Raw genomic sequence first — 15,739 nt, 5'->3', positions numbered from 1 at the left:
CCAGCCCAAATTTCAAGAAATTTGGAGAAAATTTTGTCATTTGTGAATTTTTTATGCAATTTGTAGGTTTTTCCCATTAACGGGTCTCACCCCCCGCGCGACCCTTAATCATGGCAAATCCATTTGGCAAAAACTCAGCATTTCCAGATTTTTCATGCAAAGTTACACATGCTCATGGATGGACTTGAGATTTGGTGAAGTTTTGGGCCTCCAGAAAGTCAAAAAACTAGCAAAAATTGACTTTCTGCCACTTTTTTGAATTGCAGAAAGCAGTCTTGGGAGATTTGAGTTTTGACAGGGCAAATGAACTCCAAATTCCGAAATTCTAGTTGGGTTGAAAAGTAGACTCACATACCTTTCCAACAAGCCCAAGTTTGCTCAATTTGGCCACCTGAAAGTGCCCCAAACATGGCTCCAAAGGCGCGCGACCCGTCAGGCAGGGGCGCGCGACCCGTCAGGCAGGGGCGCGCGACCTGTCAGGCAGTTTTGTCCAGAAATGCACTGTACAGCCCAGAAAACGCAGATTTGACTCAGTTTGACTTTTTGGGATGAAATGTGATTCTCTTTGATGTAATTATTGTACTTTTTAGACACTTTTACTCTTATGTAACACTTCTAGAACATTCATTCATGAAAAGGGTAAATCTTAAGTGAATGAATTGGTTTCCAAGTTTATAGAAGCAAGTTGTTTTGACTGCCTAATTTGTAGTGCTTAGTTTAGAAGTGGTTGAAACAGCTCCTAGGATAGTGAGCTCGACCCATGGAGGCAGGGAAAGAGGTTAGATCATCTATATTATGTACTTTTTTGCTCATTTTCATGGTTGGACTCTTGAGGGAGAAGCTATCATTGTATTATTCACTGTATCTCTGCAATTTTTGGCTAAGGAAGACCAGGGTTTTGTAGTCCTCTTTGGTATTCTTGTGGACTCATGTGTTGATGGTGTGTTTCTCAATGTACTTGTAAGCTTGTTATGTGACTCATTTTCTTTCTTTTACTTGTGCACATTAAACAAATGAAGTGTTAAAGTAAGAATTCATGCTTGCCATGCTTTGCTTTTAAGTTTGTTTAATTTCAATGTTTTCTACTGTCTAAAGAGAATTCAAAGTTATTGTTTGCTCTCTTTAGCTCATCAGCTTTCATTCCTGACCATCCACCTTAATCAAAGGCATCAACACTGTCTCCTACCTTGCCCCAAGGAACCCCCTGCAGAAACTGTGTCCAATCCCCGCACCCAAAATTTCCCTCTCCTCAATTTGCCACCAAAAACCCAAAAAACTTCAAAATCAAACTCTTTGATCAGTTTACTAGCCTAATATCAGTGTTACCTTATTGGTCATCTCATCTATTGAAGATTTTACGAGATAGACCAGAGAGAGCCTTCTCCTGCCCCGTAGGGCTAGCTACGAGGCTAAATGGTTTGATGTTGCCTTGAGGTTTACCTTTCTCAGCCTGAGGTGAAATTTCAAGCGCTAACATACTGGCGACCATACTGGGGAGAACAAACTAATTGTTTGCTCATTGACGTGTTATTTCATAAGTCTTAGACGGAGCCTGAAGTTACGCCAGGTAGCCTTCGAAAACGCTCTTGTTTTACATCAACGTTAGTAGATAAACGTTGCTTCAGTCCATCTCCGTGAGCTTCTGAATACAGCACTTCATTTGCATTTTACCCCAGTAAATGTATCATGTTTAGATCTGATTGTTGGTGGTGGACAACTATCAGACACTTGAAAGGCTGAAATCATTCACCTGGCGACTCTTTTCACTGAAACTCCAGAGATCAATGCTTCATGGTGACTTCACTGCAGAGAGATCAGTAGCTTTGAGCTTTTCAAGATGGATCGGATCGCAAGAAGATATGCTCCCTTGAGCCGAGATCACATCCCTGGTTTTTCAAATAAAATTCCAAAGGTAGATTGGTCAAGGAATCTGCCTATATTTAATGATGATGGTAAGAAGGATGCTACTTTACATCTAGTTAGATTTCATATGCATATTCGCAAGTTGAAGGTGGATTTTCCTGAAGATTGCTTGATGAAGATATTCTTGGCCACTCTGGAAGGTAAAGCCCAATCATGGTATGAAAGTTTTCCACCTGCTTGTATTTACTGTTTAAAGGCTTTTCATGCTATGTTCATTGAAAGATATAAGGACTCTTATCCATCATTGAATTTAGTTCAAGACTGTTGCAAGCATGCCTATAGTTTTATTGAAAGCCTTGAGAAGTTTTATGAAGATGATAATTTCATGGATGAAGAGATCATGGAAGCCCTGTATGAAAAGCCGTTTCAGCAGTACATAGAAATCTTAGAGGATACTTGTCAAGATCAGCGGGTTGAAGATGGCCATATGGCTGTAATTGATGAAAGAGTAGAGCTTGTTTCAAATCTGCCCACAGAAGAAGACAGCGTGCAGGGTAGCCAAGAGTCAATTTTAGAATGTAATGCAGTCAACTCAGCTATTTCAGATCAAAATTCAGATCATGGTGACCAAGAATACCTTGCGCTGAATCCTGAAAAGGAGAATGTTGTTTTTGAGATCATAGACAACGGTATGGATTCAAATGTTCTCAGTCATGCTTCCAGTCTGTCATTAGAACCGAGTCTTCATGAGGAGGTCATTCAGTCAGCTCATGAACAACAAGGTGAGATCTTTGCTCAAGCAAGTGAAAAAGTTTCTTTGAGTGAATTTATGATAAACGATCTAAATGATAATATTGTGCTTGATAATATTGAAGAATGTAATAAGGAACTTGATAATTTGGTTGTGATATCATATGAAGATGACCTACAACATATTCACACCATAGAAGAACAAAACATTCAGGATTTCCATTCAGATTCCTCTTCATATGTTTCATGTGCTGAAATGATTTTCCAAGACGATATTTGCTCATCTACTTCTTCAGAATTTTTTGAAGCCCATGAGCATACTTTCACCGAAGCACATGAGGAAGGCAGATCAGAAATTGAAACAAAAGACACCTTGTTCTTTCAGCAGGAGGTGGCAGTGGCAACTCTTCATGTTTTTCACGATCCTCTAGCAAGTTTGTTGCAGCCAACAGTGATAGTGTTTATTGCAGTGTTCAGTGATGAAGGAGATCATGGTCAGCTATGTTTTTGGATGCTCAGTTATAGGTTTGTACTATTGACTAGAAGATCTGATCAGGAGAACCAATCAAGAAGGCATCTGCTTGATTGGTTACATTGGAATTTTGAAATAGTTTGATGGTATATTGTTTTGTAAGAAACACAGGTGGTTGTCATCATGATTTCAAATCTTGATGCACTGCTGCCCTTCAATAAGCTTTGTAAGTTCTTGTTTTAGTTAAGTCAGTCATGAGTCATTTGTGTTTGGTCTGTTGAGTGAGTTTTTCAAGTTATTTCAGTCTGCCATCGAGTCGGTTTGAGTCAAGCTTTAGTCAAGTTTCAGTCAGTTTTCAGTCAAGTTATCATTTAATAAATGAGTCAAAGTCTTGTGTCGTTTTCCGAAATAATGACTCCATCGCCCAATGGATAAGGCACTGGTCTGCTCTCCTAGAGGTCTGCGGTTCTTGGCACCTCCAAGGAGCTACCATCCCCATTGGAGCCAATGTTAGTGTCAGTATTTCCAGCCTTCCTCCAGTGATCAAATATGCTCTTACAAAGTGATCTCAGAGTGTCAAGGTCAAATTTTGTCATTTCAGTGAGTCTTCAAGCAAAATTTGGTCGCTAGGCATTAGCTCTAGGGTTTGCTTTCACACTTTTCAAAGTTGTCCAAATGTCAGTCCATGTCATCATTCAGCTGAGCCTATCATCATATTAGGTTCCATTGGGTGATGTTACACCTTATTCATGCTTCAGTTGTGCCTAGGCAAGGTCATTTCCCTCTCCTAGGGTTTTGAAGGAAATTTCTCTTGGATGGTCAAATCACCGGCAAAACTTGTTTCCTGATGTTCATACACCTTCCCCTATCCTTAAAGTACCTTATCAAACACTTCCCATCCCTTAGATCCGCCAAATTCCTCATTTTTGCACAAACCCTAGTTTCTAGCTACAACCTGGAAATTTTCTAGGTTTGGCCTGTGTTTTTCCCTTTTGGACCCCTTCCCCTCACTCAATCTCTGAGATTCCACTTTCCCCTGCTTCCTAACATCCCTCCCCACTCCCAAAAATTTCCCCAAGAATTTAGAAGCCCCCTATCCCCTTCATTTCGCTCCATTTCGACAAAATTCCTTGTTTCACACATCGGGACAAGTCGCACTCAAATGATGTTCCAAAGCAATAAAAGATGAATTTTGGAAAATTGAGAGAGGTTTTTGTCCAGAACATGCCAAGGAAGAAAAACCGCCTTCACTTTTTGCACAGGTATCATGGTTTTAAAGAAATGTCAAAAATACCGGCGAGAACGAAGGTGCTCCAAGGATGGTTGGCCAAAGCACAAAAACGAAGGAAAACGCCCGATCCACTCCAAATTTTGGCCAAAGCCTCTTTGAATGAGAATGGTACTTGATTGGGGACTCCCAGCCCAAATTTCAAGAAATTTGGAGAAAATTTTGTCATTTGTGAATTTTTTATGCAATTTGTAGGTTTTTCCCATTAACAGGTCTCACCCCCCGCGCGACCCTTCATCATGGCAAATCCATTTGGCAAAATCTCAGCATTTCCAGATTTTTCATGCAAAGTTACACATGCTCATGGATGGACTTGAGATTTGGTGAAGTTTTGGGCCTCCAGAAAGTCAAAAAACTAGCAAAAATTGACTTTCTGCCACTTTTTTGAATTGCAGAAAGCCGTCTTGGGAGATTTGAGTTTTGACAGGGCAAATGAACTCCAAATGCCGAAATTCCAGTTGGGTTGGAAAGTAGACTCACATACCTTTCCAACAAGCCCACTTTTACTCAATTTGGCCACCTGAAAGGGCCCGAAACATGGCTCCAAAGGCGCACGACCCGTCAGGCAGGGGCGCGCAACTTGTTAGGCAGTTTTGTCCAGAAATGCACTGTACAGCCCAGAAAACGCAGATTTGACTCAGTTTGACTTTTTGGGATGAAATGTGATTCTCTTTGATGTAATTATTGTACTTTTTAGACACTTTTACTCTTATGTAACACTTCTATAACATTCATTCATGAAAAGGGTAAATGTTAAGTGAATGAATTGGTTTCCAAGTTTATAGAGGCAAGTTGTTTTGACTGCCTAATTTGTAGTGCTTAGTTTAGAAGTGGTTGAAACAGCCCCTAGGATAGTGAGCTCGACCCATGGAGGCATGGAAAGAGGTTAGATCATCTATATTATGTACCTTTTTGCTCATTTTCATGGTTGGACTCTTGAGGGAGAAGCTATCATTGTATTATTCACTGTATCTCTGCAATTTTTGGCTAAGGAAGACCAGGGTTTTGCAGTCCTCTTTGGTATTCTTGTGGACTCATGTGTTGATGGTGTGTTTCTCAATGTACTTGTAAGCTTTTTATGTGACTCATTTTCTTTCTTTTACTTCTGCACATTAAACAAATGAAGTGTTAAAGTAAGAATTCATGCTTGCCATGCTCTGCTTTTAAGTTTGTTTAATTTCAATGTTTTCTACTGTCTAAAGAGAATTCAAAGTTATTATTTGCTCTCTTTATCTCATCAGTTTTCATTCCTGACCATCCACCTTAATCAAAGGCATCAACACTGTCTCCTACCTCGCCCCAAGGAACCCCCTGCAGAAACTGTGTCCAATCCCCGCACCCAAAATTGCCCTCTCCTCAATTTGCCATGAAAAACCCAAAAAACCTCAAAATCAAACTCTTTGATCAGTTTACTAGCCTAATATCAGTGTTACCTTATTGGTCATCTCATCTATTGAAGATTTTACGAGATAGACTGGAGAGAGCCTTCTCCTGCCCCGTAGGGCTAGCTATGAGGCTAAATGGTTTGATGTTGCCTTGAGGTTTACCTTTCTCAGCCTGAGGTGAATTTCAAGCGCTAACATACTGGCGACCATACTGGGGAGAACAAACTAATCGTTTGCTCAGTGACGTGTTATTTCATAAGTCTTAGACGGAGCCTGAAGTTACGCCAGGTAGCCTTCGAAAACGCTCTTGTTTTACATCAGCGTTAGTAGATAAACGCTGCTTCAGTCCATCTCCGTGAGCTTGTGAATACAGCACTTCATTTGCATTTTACCCCAGTAAATGTATCATGTTCAGATCTGATTGTTGATGGTGGACAACGATCAGACACTTGAAAGGCTGAAATCATTCACCTGGCGACTCTTTTCACTGAAAACTCCAGAGATCAATGCTTCATGGTGACTTCACTGCAGAGAGATCAGTAGCTTTGAGCTTTTCAAGATGGATCGGATCGCAAGAAGATATGCTCCCTTGAGCCGAGATCACATCCCTGGTTTTCCAAATAAAATTCCAAAGGTAGATTGGTCAAGGAATCTGCCTATATTTAATGATGATGGTAAGAAGGATGCTGCTTTACATCTAGTTAGATTTCATATGCATATTCGCAAGTTGAAGGTGGATTTTCCTGAAGATTGCTTGATGAAGATATTCTTGGCCACTCTGGAAGGTAAAGCCCAATCATGGTATGAAAGTTTGCCACCTGCTTGTATTTACTGTTTAAAGGATTTTCATGCTATGTTCATTGAAAGATATAAGGACTCTTATCCATCATTGAATTTAGTTCAAGACTGTTGCAAGCATGCCTATAGTTTTATTGAAAGCCTTGAGAAGTTTTATGAAGATGATAATTTCATGGATGAAGAGATCATGGAAGCCCTGTATGAAAAGCCGTTTCAGTAGTACATAGAAATCTTAGAGGATACTTGTCAAGATCAGCAGGTTGAAGATGGCCATATGGCTGTAATTGATGAAAGAGTAGAGCTTGTTTAAGATCTGCCCACAGAAGAAGACAACGTGCAGGGTAGCCAAGATTCAATTTTAGAATGTAATGCAGTCAACTCAGCTATTTCAGATCAAAATTCAGATCATGGTGACCAAGAATACCTTGCGCTGAATCCTGAAAAGGAGAATGTTGTTTTTGAGATCATAGACAACGGTATGGATTCAAATGTTCTCAGTCGTGCTGCCAGTCTGTCATTAGAACCGAGTCTTCATGAGCAGGTCATTCAGTCAGCTCATGAACAACAAGGTGAGATCTTTGCTCAAGCAAGTGAAAAAGTTTCTTTGAGTGAATTTATGATAAACGATCTAAATGATAATACTGTGCTTGATAATATTGAATAATGTAATAAGGAACTTGATAATTTGGTTGTGATATCATATGAAGATGACCTACAGCATATTCACACCATAGAAGAACAAAACATTCAGGATTTCCATTCAGATTCCTCTTCATATGTTTCATGTGCTGAAATGCTTTTCCAAGACGAGATTTGCTCATCTACTTCTTCAGAATTTTTTGAAGCCCATGAGCATACTTTCACCGAAGCACATGAGGAAGGCAGATCAGAAATTGAAACAAAAGACACCTTGTTCTTTCAACAGGAGGTGGCAGTGGCAACTCTTCATGTTTTTCACGATCCTCTAGCAAGTTTGTTGCATCCAACAGTGATAGTGTTTATTGTAGTGTTCAGTGATGAAGGAGATCATGGTCAGCTATGTTTTTGGATGCTCAGTTATAGGTTTGTACTGTTGACTAGAAGATCTGATCAGGAGAACCAATCAAGAAGGCATCTGCTTGATTGGTTACATTGGCATTTTGAAATAGTTTGATGGTATATTGTTTTGTAAGAAACACAGGTGGTTGTCATCATGATTTCAAATCTTGATGCACTGCTACCCTTCAATAAGCTTTGTAAGTTCTTGTTTTAGTTAAGTCAGTCATGAGTCATTTGTGTTTGGTCTGTTGAGTGAGTTTTTCAAGTTATTTCAGTTTGCCATCGAGTCGGTTTGAGTCAAGCTTTAGTTAAGTTTCAGTCAGTTTTCAGTCAAGTTATCATTTAATAAATGAGTCAAAGTCTTGTGTCGTTTGCCGAAATAATGACTCCATCGCCCAATGGATAAGGCATTGGTCTGCTCTCCTAGAGGTCTGCGGTTCTTGGCACCTCCAAGGAGCTACCATCCCCATTGGAGCCAATGTTAGTGTCAGTATTTCCAGCCTTCCTCCAGTGATCAAATATGCTCTTACAAAGTGATCTCAGAGTGTCAAGGTCAAATTTTGTCATTTCAGTGAGTCTTCAAGCAAAATTTGGTCACTAGGCATTAGGTCTAGGGTTTGCTTTCACACTTTTCAAAGTTGTCCAAATGTCAGTCCATGTCATCATTCAGCTGAGCCTATCATCATATTAGGTTCCATTGGGTCATGTTACACCTTATTCATGCTTCAGTTGTGCCTAGGCAAGGTCATTTCCCTCTCCTAGGGTTTTGAAGGCAATTTCTCTTGGATGGTCAAATCACCGGAAAAACTTGTTTCCTGATGTTCATACACCTTCCCCTATCCTTAAAGTACCTTATCAAACACTTCCCATCCCTTAGATCCGCCAAATTCCTCATTTTTGCACAAACCCTAGTTTCTAGCTACAACCTGGCAATTTTCTAGGTTTGGCCTGTGTTTTTCCCTTTTGGACCCCTTCCCCTCGCTCAATCTCTGAGATTCCACTTTCCCCTACTTCCTAACATCCCTCCCCACTCCCAAAAATTTCTCCAAGAATTTAGAAGCCCCCTATCCCCTTCATTTCGCTCCATTTCGACAAAATTCCTTGTTTCACACATCGGGACAAGTCGCACTCAAATGATGTTCCAGAGAAATAAAAGATGCATTTTGGAAACCTGAGAGAGGTTTTTGTCCAAAACATGCCAAGTAAGAAAAACCTCCTTCACTTTTTGCACAGGTATCATGGTTTTAAAGAAATGTCAAAAATACCGGCGAGAACGAAGGTGCTCCAAGGATGGTTGGCCAAAGCACAAAAACGAAGGAAAACGCCCGATCCACTCCAAATTTTGGCCAAAGCCTCTTTGAATGAGCATGGTACTTGATTGGGGACTCCCAGCCCAAATTTCAAGAAATTTGGAGAAAATGTTGTCATTTGTGAATTTTTTATGCAATTTGCAGGTTTTTCCCATTAACGGGTCTCACCCCCCGCGCGACCCTTCATCATGGCAAATCCATTTGGAAAAAACTCAGCATTTCCATATTTTTCATGCAAAGTTACACATTCTCATGGATGGACTTGAGATTTGGTGAAGTTTTGGGCCTCCAGAAAGTCAAAAAACTAGCAAAAATTGACTTTCTGCTACTTTTTTGAATTGCAGAAAGCAGTCTTGGGAGATTTGAGTTTTGACAGGGCAAATGAACTCCAAATTCAGAAATTCTAGTTTGGTTGGAAAGTAGACTCATAGAAATTTCCAACAAGCCCACTTTGGCGCAATTTGGCCACCTGCAAGTGCCCCAAACATGGCTCCAAAGGTGCACGACCCGTCAGGCAGGGGCGCGCGACCTGTCAGGCAGTTTTGTCCAGAAATGCACTGTACAGCCCAGAAAACGCAGATTTGACTCAGTTTGACTTTTTGGGATGAAATGTGATTCTCTTTGATGTAATTATTGTACTTTTTAGACACTTTTACTCTTATGTAACACTTCTAGAACATTCATTCATGAAGAGGGTAAATGTTAAGTGAATGAATTGGTTTCCAAGTTTATAGAGGCAAGTTGTTTTGACTGCCTAATTTGTAATGCTTAGTTTAGAAGTGGTTGAAACAGCTCCTAGGATAGTGAGCTCGACCCATGGCGGCAGGGAAAGAGGTTAGACCATCTATATTATGTACCTTTTTTATCATTTTCATGGTTGGACTCTTGAGGGAGAAGCTATCATTGTATTATTCATTGTATCTCTGCAATTTTGACTAAGGAAGACCAGGGTTTTGCAGTCCTCTTTGGGATTCTTGTGGACTCATGTGTTGATGGTGTGTTTCTCAATGTACTTGTAAGCTTGTTATGTGACTCATTTCCTTTCTTTTACTTCTGCATATTAAACAAATGAAGTGTTAAAGTAAGAATTCATGCTTGCCATGCTCTACTTTTAAGTTTGTTTAATTTCAATGTTTTCTACTGTCTAAAGAGAATTCAAAGTTATTGTTTGCTCTCTTTAGCTCTTCAGCTTTCATTCCTGACCATCCACCTCAATCAAAGGCATCAACACTGTCTCCTACCTCGCCCCAAGGAACCCCCTGCAGAAACTGTGTCCAATCCCCACACCCAAAATTGCCCTCTCCTCAATTTGCCACCAAAAACCAAGAAAACCTCAAAATCAAACTCTTTGATCAGTTTACTAGCCTAATATCAGTGTTACCTTATTGGTCATCTCATCTATTGAAGATTTTACGAGATAGACCGGAGAGAGCCTTCTCCTGCCCCGTAGGGCTAGCTACGAGGCTAAATGGTTTGATGTTGCCTTGAGGTTTACCTTTCTCAGCCTGAGGTGAAATTTCAAGCGCTAACAGCACCTATATGAATGTGTTCAATAATTCTGGACTTCACTGAAATGTCAATGGGAATAGTGCGAGAAATGTTTCCCAAATTCAGCTCTGAAATCAAGATGTTTCATTGGACTCTGAGCGTCTTTGACATATTCAGCTGTAAAGATTGATGAGAAATCGTTTTCAAAACGATCATCGTTAGGTAAAAATGAAGATCTATGATGGAGATCTGCCCATGGTAAATCGTCTACACACAGGACTTCACAAAGTTGTTCGTCAGATGACACAACTTCAGGAAACGTTATTAATTCCGAGGTTGACGCGAAAAGGGATTCCTCACGGACCACATTCATTTGGTCCATTTGGGTTGAACTTGGGTCAGTAAAAGACTGCACGGCTTCATAGGCTATTTCATATGGACTCAAAGGCATTGCGTCACCAAATGAGTCTATCTCAGATTCAGAAGGAACGATCCAAGGATCGTTATAAATAATAGTGTCTGAAGTAATCATATGAATAGATGCAAACGAAGACACGGCGTTGATTGGAGGAAAAGGAAAAGTTCCCAGTAAACCGACATCTTTAACTAATCCTACACCAACATCCTTATAAGGGATAGTCGTTTTACCGACATGCTGGATACTCTCTGAAGAGGCTGGGTCGGATGAAAAATAGGCCAGCTGGTCTATGGTTACGATCTTGCCATTGTGTGGAAACTTTATTACTCTGAAGACCGATGAAACGACCGCTGTCATAGCGTAAGACCAACTTCGACCCAAAAGAAGGTTGTAGTCTAGAGGGGCATCAACCACCTCCACATCTAGACTAACAATTTTTCCTTCAACCCCTATAGGCAAATCCTGTAGAATGCCAAACGGATGGAACCCACGACCATCAAAGGCCTTAAGAATTGTCGGAGATTGATTTAGTGAAGGAGAACCAAGCGATCTCCAGCACTATATCGACATAATACACATGGAAGCTCCCTCATCAATTACAGTCCGATGAATAGGTTTGTTTTTTACTATCACTGGGATCTGGAAAGCCATCTGATGAGGCAAATGCGGTGTACTATTTTCTAGATCAAAGATTATTAGGTTCGGGTCCTGAACATCAACAGCTCCTATAGCCGACAAAAGTAATTTTCGCTGTGCTGGGCATGATTGCAGCACTTCTAAAGCCGACATTGCTGATGGTGAAACAGCTAAATCCTCAACAATGTTGTACTTCTGGGCCGCTCTCGCATGTGGATTGAAAGCAGACCTTCGAAGTACACCCTTGGCAGGCGGTTTGATTACTAAGTCAGGGTTAGGTTTCTCGATCTGTAGTGGATCGGAACCGGGAGCTGAGGTTGATGGATTTGAATGAGAAGATTCTGCTTCTTTCGATCCATCAACAAGACTTTTACTACCATAATCTTGCGATCGAGTCGCAATCCTTACATGAGACATCATCAATATGGGTTCTTCAATGGCACCCGAGGAAGAACCTATCATCTTACTCTCCTGCTTTGGAAACGGATCTTTCAAAATGGCAGGAGTTGAGGAACCTTTGACGATTTTCACAACCTCAGCCCGATGAGGGCAATCTCTTGTAAAATGATCCTCTTCACAAATAAGACAAGGATATCGAAGTTTGCGCTTTTCGTCATTGGTTTCTGACTTTTCTGTTTTCTCCTTTGGAGTATTGTCTGCTTTACTCTTCTTCTTACCTTTCTTCTTTCCACCGTTTTTTGATTTAGCCGTAGATGACTCTACAGCGTGAATATCAGCGGAAATTTCAGGAGAAGACTCTCCTGTTGGGGAATCTGGTAAGGTTATAATGGGCGAAGAATTCTTTTAAGACTTCTTCTTGCTTTTAGTATTTACCGTACCAATCATGGCATCAACGGCATGAGATCTCGAAGGAGCAGTAGCGATTTGATTTGACTTTGGAAGATCTGGGATCTTTTCGTGTAACGTACCTGACTGAGTGTAAACTAAGTCAAGGTACTGCGCTTGAGAAATTACTTGCTCCTCAGTAACTACTCCGGCCTTAGCTACATCTTCAGTAATCTTCGATAATAATGATTTAACAAACCATTCAGCTAAGATTTGGTCCGGGATAAAAGCTTTCACTAATCGCCGTCGACATCTCCATTCATGGATATGATCGGAAATATAAGTAGACGTCGACTGTTTTAGTGAAGTTAGTAGCTCCGTGCCATTATCATATCTGACCGGCAACTGAAAATGAGTTAGGAACGAGGTAGCTAACTGACTAAAGTTGTAAAAAGAGGCTCGTGGTAACTCAATGTACCACTTGGCCGCGAGACCAATGAGCGTACGCTGGAAAAGACGTAAGCGGATCGAATCATCCGAGATGGAATTTGAAGCACACCAGAGGTGGTAAGTCATCACATGATTGGATGGATCCTCTCCAGACTTACCTTCGAACTTTGGTATATCATTGGGCAACTTATTTGGCATTGGCGGCCAGAATGGAAGATAATTTATTGGATCATTCGTTAGGCGCGACAAGTCTGGTAAATCCAAAGTTACGATAAATGGTAATTGCCGATTAGGATACCTAAAACGCTGGGTCACAAGACCAATCCCAGGAGGAGGATATCCAGGATAACTTGGAATAGGTATCGCATTCGGGATATTATATCCTCCTGGAAAACCAGGATTAACCAGACCGTACTGGGGTTGCTGAGGTTGTTGATAAGTGTACCCAGGATACGGTTGATACTGGTAAACCGGCTGTTGGACAGCAGGCCCATATTGGTACTGTCCCTGGTACGGTTGATAAGTGAATTGGGGTTGACTAGTGACATCCGTACTTAAACCAGGTTGTCCTACAAGCATCTGAACCGTAGTTTGAATCGTAGATCCAGACAATGGTAAAGATGTCTGAGGAGTAGTTGCAGAGACAGTAGAAACCAGAGCTGTCGATACTCTAGAAGCAAGTGTGGTGGAAGGAACGGATGTTGCGGTAGTTGCAGCAGTCGTTTGAGATGGAGTACTAGGTGCAATTGGCGACTGAGTAACTACCGAAGGTACAGCAGTTTGAACATTAGACTGGACTGGTTGCTGGGATGGACCAGCAACTAAGGATGGTCTAGCTTGAGATGACAACTGTACGCTTGGCTGCAATATCTATTGAACTTGCGATGGATTCCACACTATGTTCATTCCGGGGTATTGACCCATGACAAGTTGAGGATATTGAGATCCATAACTGGATTGAGGGTAGGATTGATAATTGAAAGGTACATTTCCCGTACCTTGAACGTAAGATTGACCTTGAGGTGGTTGATAACCTTGACTCGAGTATTGACCTTGAGGTTGATAACCTTGAGGTAAATACTGATAATGGGGTTGACCTTGAGCTATAAATTGATACTGAGGTTGACCTTGGGGTACATATTGAGGCTGGGGTTGACCTTGAGGAATGTATTGTACTATGGGTACATATTGTCCTTGAGGTTTCCCCCCAGACGCAACTTGTGTACCTTGAAGTTGCCCCCTAGGCGTTAATTGAGGCTGCCCCCCAGGCGGTAATTGGACACCTTGAGGTTGAGAACCGGGAACTGAACCTGAGATCATGTAAATGTCCCCTACACCCAACGGTTTGTTACCATTGTTTCCAGCTAATAACCCATGTTCAATGGGTTGAGGAGATGCTCCCGCAAAAGTACCAGAAAGTGACTGATACCTGGAGGGAACAGAAGGACCGCCGTACAAGAAAGATTCAGGAGCTTGAGTAAACACGGATGACTGACCAGACATATTTACAGGAGTATAAATACCTCCAGGTGGAAAAGGAGTACGAGGTGGAGAAAAACTTATCCCTGAGTTGTCTAAATAATTGGTTAACGAAAGGTACCAAGTAGTACTTCTAGGAGGACTGTAAAAGATGGATTCACGCTCCCTTAGATCAATAGTAGTTTGATCTTCAAGGATAGAGACGCAAAATTCTTCCTCTGGAGCAAGTTCTTCAATAGCGATCAAACCAGTAGGAAGATTTTCGGTGATGAATCTTTCTACCCTAGGTGAATCAGGTGCACTAGAAGTTGGAGTAAAAGGTTCAGATATTTCAGGTTCTTCGCCTATATCACTAGTAGATGAAAAACTACCAGCAAGCTCGGAAACTGCAACAGCTTCAGGATTATAACCTGTTTCTAGACCTTGGTAATTTGGATGGACTACCAACGATGACTCTCCTTCTTCAGGTGAACCTACTTTACTGCCACTAGGAGTTACAAGGACTTTCAAACGCTCGTAATGACCCGGAACCTCTTCAGGAGGTTCGCCTCGAAGTCTACGGGACTTCCTCAATAAATCGGCCACGGTAACAATCTCAGGAGACTTGCCCCGAAGTCTACGGGACTGTCTCGGAAATTCAGCCACAGTTAAAATTTTTTAACTACTGCACACGCAAACAAAGTAAAATCTCAAAGCAAACCACCTAAAGTCTCTAAAGGACCAAACAAATTTGAATCACACGCCTAAAGAATCTAGGGCGTCAAACCATACACAAACAGTAGCCTTCCAGACCGAAAACACTAGTTGGAGATGAAACCCAACATCGCCGAATCCAGTACAGAAGTGGTGGGCGGAACAGTTACCCTGGCAACCTACTTAATGAATAGACCGGCACAAGTTCCTCCACTTTAACCGTCTCGAGTGAAGTGAACCCCCTGGAAAATCCAAGTGAGTCTAGCCGACGTCTGCTCCAGGTACAGTGGGATCTTCCCTCCACCGTCACCTCGGTAGAATCCTAAAGATAATGGTCACTAAGGTTACCAACAACAACAAATATACCTGGGGGAACAGTCTACGACCCGATAGCACGTAAGGGCAGAGTAACAAGCTCAATCCCCTTGCCGACTCCTTGACAACAATCCAAGGTTTACCGACAAGTGACCCCAGGCTCCTCAACAATAATCCGAGGTTTACCGTTTGTAGTACGTGCATATTTGGCATCTTTCCCAATGAAGGAGGATTGATCCCCTCACTGGTTCGGACACGGTCTCGTGCTTCTCCTTTAAGAGGAGCTTTCCCAGAGTACAAATGAAATAGTTGGATTTATCCTACCACAAGATGAGCTACTTGTTTGGTTTTTTGCTATGTTGGAGAGTTAATTACTCTCCTACTCCAAGACACTAGCCTGATCTATATTGGTGTTTCAGAGCCCTAGTAAATAAAAAGTTACTAAGTTGATTTTACTTTAAGCGTTAATTTTATGGCTTTTCTTTTAAGACAAAAGGTAGTGGAGATGAAACTGATGGTGTGTAGACTCGACCGAAATCCACTAAAAAGATGCACTTAGGATGATTTATA

General features: G+C 41.3%; 1 pseudogene; it reads right to left on the bottom strand.

The window, feature by feature from the left end:
* LOC149223330 (cation/calcium exchanger 4 pseudogene) overlaps nucleotides 1–15,739 on the bottom strand; it is a 77,066-nt pseudogene that overhangs the window by 10,047 nt on the left and 51,280 nt on the right.

Source organism: Pinus tabuliformis, chromosome Q (genome assembly GCF_031772625.1).
Source record: "Pinus tabuliformis cultivar Carrire ecotype Pingquan chromosome Q, CPIR1, whole genome shotgun sequence".
In the NCBI taxonomy this organism is placed as follows: Eukaryota; Viridiplantae; Streptophyta; class Pinopsida; order Pinales; family Pinaceae; genus Pinus; species Pinus tabuliformis.
Note: the sequence above shows the minus strand (reverse complement) of the source record. Positions and strands in the feature narration are given on the sequence as shown.